The sequence below is a fragment of the Rana temporaria genome, chromosome 2 (assembly GCF_905171775.1).
Source record: "Rana temporaria chromosome 2, aRanTem1.1, whole genome shotgun sequence".
NCBI classification, from domain to species: Eukaryota; Metazoa; Chordata; class Amphibia; order Anura; family Ranidae; genus Rana; species Rana temporaria.
Genome location: NC_053490.1, coordinates 381,836,325 through 381,843,270, shown reverse-complemented (window position 1 = coordinate 381,843,270; position 6,946 = coordinate 381,836,325).

Here is a 6,946-nt window from a genome sequence, read left to right as displayed (position 1 = left end):
TGTGTCCTTAGTGGTCAACTACCTAGCGGATTCCTTTGAAGCCGGGAAGTCCTATAACTCTCTTAATATCCATCGATCAGCGATCTCCGCTTATCACGCTCCTGTAGACTCCGTACCTATAGGCAAACACCCTTTGGTGTGCCGCCTCTTGAGGGGCGTTAGGTTTCAACGCCCTCCACAGCCCAAGTACCAGCATACTTGGGACGTGACCAAGGTCCTCTCCATGTTTTCGGACTGGGGGGATAATGACGTACTTTCCCTGAAACTACTGTCCTTCAAACTGACGACCCTCTTATGCCTAATTTCTATTAAGCGGGTGTCGGACGTCAGGGCTCTGGACATCTCCAGGCGTCAATTCTCGCCTCAGGGAGTTAAATTTTCGGTCGTACGTAGAACTAAGACGGGCCTCCATTCGGTATTCTACCCGTCCTTTCCCACACATCCACACCTTTGTGTGGTGCGTTGCCTTCAAGCTTATGAGTCTATGACGACTCCTTTACGATCATCACAGTTCTCTCAACTCCTTGTTTCCTACACCAGACCCCACCTTCCAGTCTCCTCGGCTACGCTTGCCCGGTGGGTGCGCTCAGTCATGGACATGGCTGGGATTGACACAGCCCTTTTTGGTGCTCACTCCTCCAGAGGGGCGATGGCCACTAAGGTCGTCACCTCAGGAGGTTCCTTGTCAGATTTATTGCTAGCTGCAGACTGGTCATCAGCGACCACTTTCCGTCAATTTTATTTTAGACCGGAGGTTCACGTATCCATGTCAGTGTTGTAGACTAGGACGGTTGTAATTATTTTATGCATTGTCATAGCTTTAAACTTGCATAAGATATGAGCCTCCTGTCTGATATATAATTCTAGATTTTCCTAGCTTGTGACGGAAAATATTGATTATATGAAGACAGGAGGCGAGTATCTTCCCTCCCTACCCAACCCTGTCACGGTTATCTCTCATTTGTTCTAGGCTATTGAACCACGCACTCTACAGATCGGTGACTGATCGTTCCCGGAAGTTCCGTTTCGATCTCCTGTTGAGATCGCTGTTTCCTGTTCAGACTCGGTCCAATCGTCCTTTGAAGACCTGTTGAGAGGGCCTTTTCGGCAACCCGTCTCGGATGGCCGTCTGTCGTCAGCTGGTTCCTGTGTCGGAGTCCTGGTCCCAGGGATTAGAGTTTTTGGACTGTTCATCAGTTATCAGTTTGCTACAGGTTCGCCTCAAGAAAGAGGAGGTTCTTAAGGTGACAGCCCCTTATATACAGGCTGTCCTTCCCCCGTGATTGGCAGATCCAGCTAGAGGGCTGCCGGGGGTGTAGTTTTTTCTTTGTATTCAGTTTAGAAACATTTTTTTCTATTGATTCCACTAAAGTTGGATTTCTGCTGTGAGCATGAATAAAGAAAGATCATGCATAAGATACTCGCCTCCTGTCTTCATATAATCAATATTTTCCGTCACAAGCTAGGAAAATCTAGAATTATAAATAATAATATAAAAAATAAATAAGAAAAATTATAAAAAAAAGGGGGGTTGCCCTCTGGGCCCTTTAATAATAATAATAATAATAATAATAATAATAATAATAATATATATATATATAAAAAATAAAAGAAATAAAAAAATATTTAAAAAAATATTTTTTTATATAAAAAAGGGGGGTTGTCATCCAGGGCCCTGGGGATCTCCGGGCCCCTGGGGACCTCTGGACCCCTAAAAAAAATGGCCCTTTAATAAAAAATAAAATAAAAATATATTAAAAAAAATATATATATTTTTTAAAAAAATAAATAAAAAAAGGGGGGTTGCCATCTGGGGCCCTGTGGGCCTCCGGGCCCCTGGGAACCTCCGGATCCCTAAAAAAAAAAAACATTTTTTTTTTAAAGGGGGTTGCCATCCGGGCCCCTTACAGGTGTACTGCCTGTACCCCCCTGATGGCGGCCCTGGCTGGGAGTACTATTTGGCTATTAGGATTTTCCCCGTTTTATATTTGTAAACCCCATATGTGAACATATTGTCCTGATTTGACATCCCTCTGGGTATATGGGAATATCATATGTATTAAAGTACCTGAGTTCAGATCACTCGAGTATATAACTTCCTTATATTTAGTATTGCTGCCACATAGGTAATCACATATGGGGGAGTTTCCCTACCCGAGGGATTATATATCCATTATTATTTTATGGGTCAATCCTTATAATTTTTGATAGCTATTATATAATCTTTTTACCCAGTTAACAAAGTAGTTTATGATATCTTTTTGTTTCCTGGTATTACTCATATGCAGTGTTGTAACACTCAGTAGTATATTTATCTCCGGCCGCTTTATACTACAACCCCTTTTTCTCCCCTTTTTGAGTCATTGTATTATGGTACATATACCTAAATAAATAATTTTATTCAGTTTGACTGTGTATGCCTGTGAATGGGTAACGTTTACGGATATACACAGGGTGCCATAATATTACCTGGTATTACCTTATATATTTGGCAACTTGCAGACATTCTATTGGCTCGTGCTGGGGCTCCAACTATCTTAATATCCACGCATCTAACGGCCAAGTGGATCTGGCTTCCACTGGTCACTGTCCGGTTCTCCCCTGCCATCCGTGCCACCGGGATGGACTGCGTTCTGACATGTTTTTGGTACAGTCGTTGACAGAATTGGTGAGTACACAGATACTATGTTCCTCTTTTTGATACTAAAGTGTATGATGTATTATAATGTATACTAACGGCATATTTTTATGTCACACACAGACCACTAAATCCAAAAAGACTAAATTGCAAGGCCCTGACGAAGCACGAAAGTGCGAAACTAGTTGGCATTCTGCATATTATACTCTACCTTCGCCTTTTGTAACTATTGTGGTCTGATTCATGTAATACGTGTTTTTATGAGCTTCTCTTATTTTAAACTTTTTTGATAAATTTGTAAACCTTTGTGTTTGGTGTGCCTACCTTTTTACTACAATTGACATCTCACATAAAAAATCCCGACATTTGGAAGAGGGTTTCCCTCCACCATACATGTACTTTGTTTTTATTCAGTATTTTCATTACTATTTTAATTTTTTATCACTTTCTCAGTTTTTGCACATAGTAAAATTGTTAAGTTTTTCTCAGCTTTTTGTCCACTTTTATGTATTTATTTATGTATTATTACATAGTCAGTCTGGTTGAAAAAAGGCACAAGTCCATCCAGTTCAACCAATAGAAGGCAAAAAAAAACAATAAAGCCAATGTGAAAAAATCTTTCCTGATCAACCAAGAGACAATCGATGTTCCCTGGATCAACCTTAACTATAAATTGTATTACCCAGTTATATTATGCGTATCTAGGAAAGAATCCAGGCCTTTCTTAAAAAATCTACTATTCTACAATGTATTAATTATTAAATCTTTTTATTTTGTAAGGAGTTAGGGGGTTAATCTATTTATTTTATTTATTATTATTCATTTACTTATTATTATTTAGATTTTTTTTAGGTTTGGTGTTAGGGTTAAAATTAGGGATTAATATTAGGGTTAGGGGTTATTTTTAGGGGTGGAGGTGGGTTTAGGATTATTTTATGTATGAGTATTATGAATATTTATTCATGCATTCTATTTATTATGTATTTATTAACCATTACTCTTATTTTTATTTAACTATTGCATTTGAGCAGAAAAGCGATCAGAAACATGCAACAAAGCTCACTAAAACAAACCGTGCAAATCAAGCATTTCCATGGAACAAAAAGAGTGTCAAAAACACACTAATCTGCCCGATTCAAGCTACAAAAAAAGCTTCAGAACTTTTTTGAGCTTCAGGTGACTTGGAGTGGGGATGTAAACCATCTCCATAAAGAATAATAGATTTTTTTCTCCTCCAGCGTTTTGAAGCTTTCGAGGTTCAAACTACAAAACGCTGAGGTGTGAATGAGGCCTAAGGCCTTGCCAAAGCAGAGCCGAGGATGCGCCCTTTCCAGAAAGGGGAAACACACTGGCCCAGATTCAGGTAGAATCGCGCAATATTTGCGTGGGCAAAGAGCAAATTTTTTTCTCTGCGCCCACGCAAATATTGCGCTTTGCCGGCGATTCACGGAGCAGTTGCTCCGTAAATTGCGCGGGCAATATGCTAAACAGCCGGGCGCAAGGCTGCCTAATGTAAATGATCCCGCCGGGGGCGGGAATCATTTAAATTAGGCGCGCTCCCGCGCCGAGCGAACAGCGCATGCTCCGTCGGGAAACTTTCCCGACGTGCATTGCGGCAAATGACGTCGCAAGGACGTCATTTGCTTCTAAGTGAACGTGAATGGCGTCCAGCGCCATTCACGGTTCACTTACGTAAACGACGTGAAATTTAAATTTCACGGGCGGGAGGCGCAGCTATACTTTAGCATTGGCTGCGCCTGCTATTAGCAGGAGCAGCCTTATGCTAAAGGCGCCGTACGGAAACTCCGTACCTTGCGTACGCAGGGCCCGCGCAACTTTTGTGAATCGGTGGTAGTATGCAGTTTGCATCCTATACGCCGATCACAATGGCCGCGCCCCCTAGCGGCCAACGCAAGAATGCAGCCTGGGATGTGAAGGCATAAGGAGGCTTATGTTTGTCACATCCTAGGCTGCAGTCGGTGTAACGAGGTTCCTGAATCAGGAGCACTCGTTACACCGGAGCAAGTAAGCACTTGCGCCGCGCAACTATGGTTGCGCGGGCGCAAGTGCTTCTTGAATCTGGGCCAGTGTCTCCCGGGGCAGGTTGCTGGCTGGATTTGGGCTATAGCAGTGAGAGCTTCAGTACAGGACAACCAAGACACCATTACTCTGCAGCCCTGACCACTGTTTCCTGTGTTTTTCCATAGCAGAAATGATACCCTCCTTAAACAAAACCCATTCAAGTGACAAGGGGCAATATCTGCACCCCACACAGTGAGCAATCGGTACCAATCACTTACTGTGTTCATTCAGGGTGGTGTGTTCATTCAGGATGATGAGCCCCCCCCCTCCCCCAGCATCTTAAAACAACTCACCTGTGTGCCCTCAGCAGGAGAGGAGAGGAAAGGTGGGAAAACGGCAGGGGTGCCAGACAGCATGGGGAAGGGGGCACAAATACTAGAAACAATGACCCTGCAGTGCAGCTGGAGGAAGAAAAGAAAAGTAGAAGCCAGCAGCACTGCACAAAAGTGTCAGCAATAAGGCAGTACTGCTGGCTCTCCTGCCCGGGCCCCCCTTTTAATATGATGAGGCCTTTGCCCAGTATAGGAGGGCTGCCTGTACTGCCTTAACAGCAGCCCTGTTTATACTGCTATCTTTCCAACTATATTTATATAAAGAATATGTTTGCTCACGTTTGAAAGGACTTTACATAAAGAATGTTAATATTGAGCTGAATAATAGGTGAAGATAATAGTTTTTTTGTGTTAATATATACACAGAGTGATTCATTTTTTCCATTACTGAGATATGAAGCCTTGAAAAGAAAGAAAACGCTGTCCTTACCACCGCTGCCTATAGAATGTTTTTGATTTAAGGTCATCAATCTCTAATGCCCTGTACACACGATCGGTACGTCTGATAAAAACGGACAAACCGATCGTGTGTGGGCCCCATCAGTTTTTTTCCCATCAGTAAAAAAAAATAGAACCTGTTTTAAAATTTTCGTATGGTTAAAAAACCGATAGAAAAAAACGATCGTCTGTGGGGAAATCCATCGGTCAAAAATCCACGCATGCTCAGAATCAAGTCGACGCATGCCCCGAAGCATTGAACTTCATTTTTCTCAGCACGTCATTGTGTTTTACGTCACCGCGTTGGACACGATCGGATTTTTAATCGATGGTGTGTAGGCAAGGCTGATGAAAGTCAGCTTCATCGGATATCTGATGAAAAAATCCATCGGTTCAATTTCATCAGACGAACCGATCGTGTGTACAGGGCATAAGCCTCAAGTGCTTTTTATAAACATCTGGCTGGCGATAAATTTAATTCTTACCATCAGGGGCCTTCTGGCCGATACACATCGCATGTTCTTCCTCTTGTTCTCTAGTGGCAGCGGATTGTACTGCTACATTGAATGGCCCTTCCATAATCACACGTGAGCACTATTCAGTGGCAGTGCAGTAGTAATCTGAGCCTGGGCTGTGCGATATCCAGCCCAAGGGGGAGGTTCATGACAGCCTGGGCATAGCACTGAGTTGAATTAACCACTTAAGCCCCGGACCATTTTGTTGCTAAATGACCGGGCCACTTTTTCGATTCTGCACTGTGTCTCTTAAACTGACAATTACGCGGTCGTGCGACGTGGCTCCCAAACAAAATTGACCTCCTTTTTTCCCCACAAATAGAGCTTTCTTTTGGTGGTATTTAATCACCTCTGCGGTTTTTATTTTTTGCGCTATAAACAAAAATAGAGCGATAATTTTGGAAAAAAAACAATATTTTTTACTTTTTGCGATAATAAATATCCCCCAAAAAGATATAAAAAAAATGTTTTTCCTCAGTTTAGGCTGATACGTATTCTTCTACATATTTTTGTTAAAAAAATCGCAATAATCGTTTATTGATCAGTTTGCACAAAAGTTATAGGCCTAGATTCATGTAGGGAGGCATAACGATGTGCGGGCGTAGCGTATCTTATTTACGCTACGCCGCCGCTACTTAGAGAGGCAAGGGCTGTATTCACAAAGCACTTGCGTCCTAAGTTACGGCGGCGTAGCGTAAATCGGCTGGCGTAAGCGCGCGTAATTCAAAGTAGGCAGGTCGTGGGCGTGTTTTATTTAAATTAAGCGTGACCCCATGTAGATGCATGGGCGAACGAATGGCGCATGCGCGCGCATGCTCAGTATGACGTCGTATGTACGCCCAAAGATATGCCGGCTCAATGCCTGTGACGTGACCGTAACCTACGCACAGCCCCATTCACGTACGACTTACGTAAACGACGTAAAAAGATACGCTTGTTCC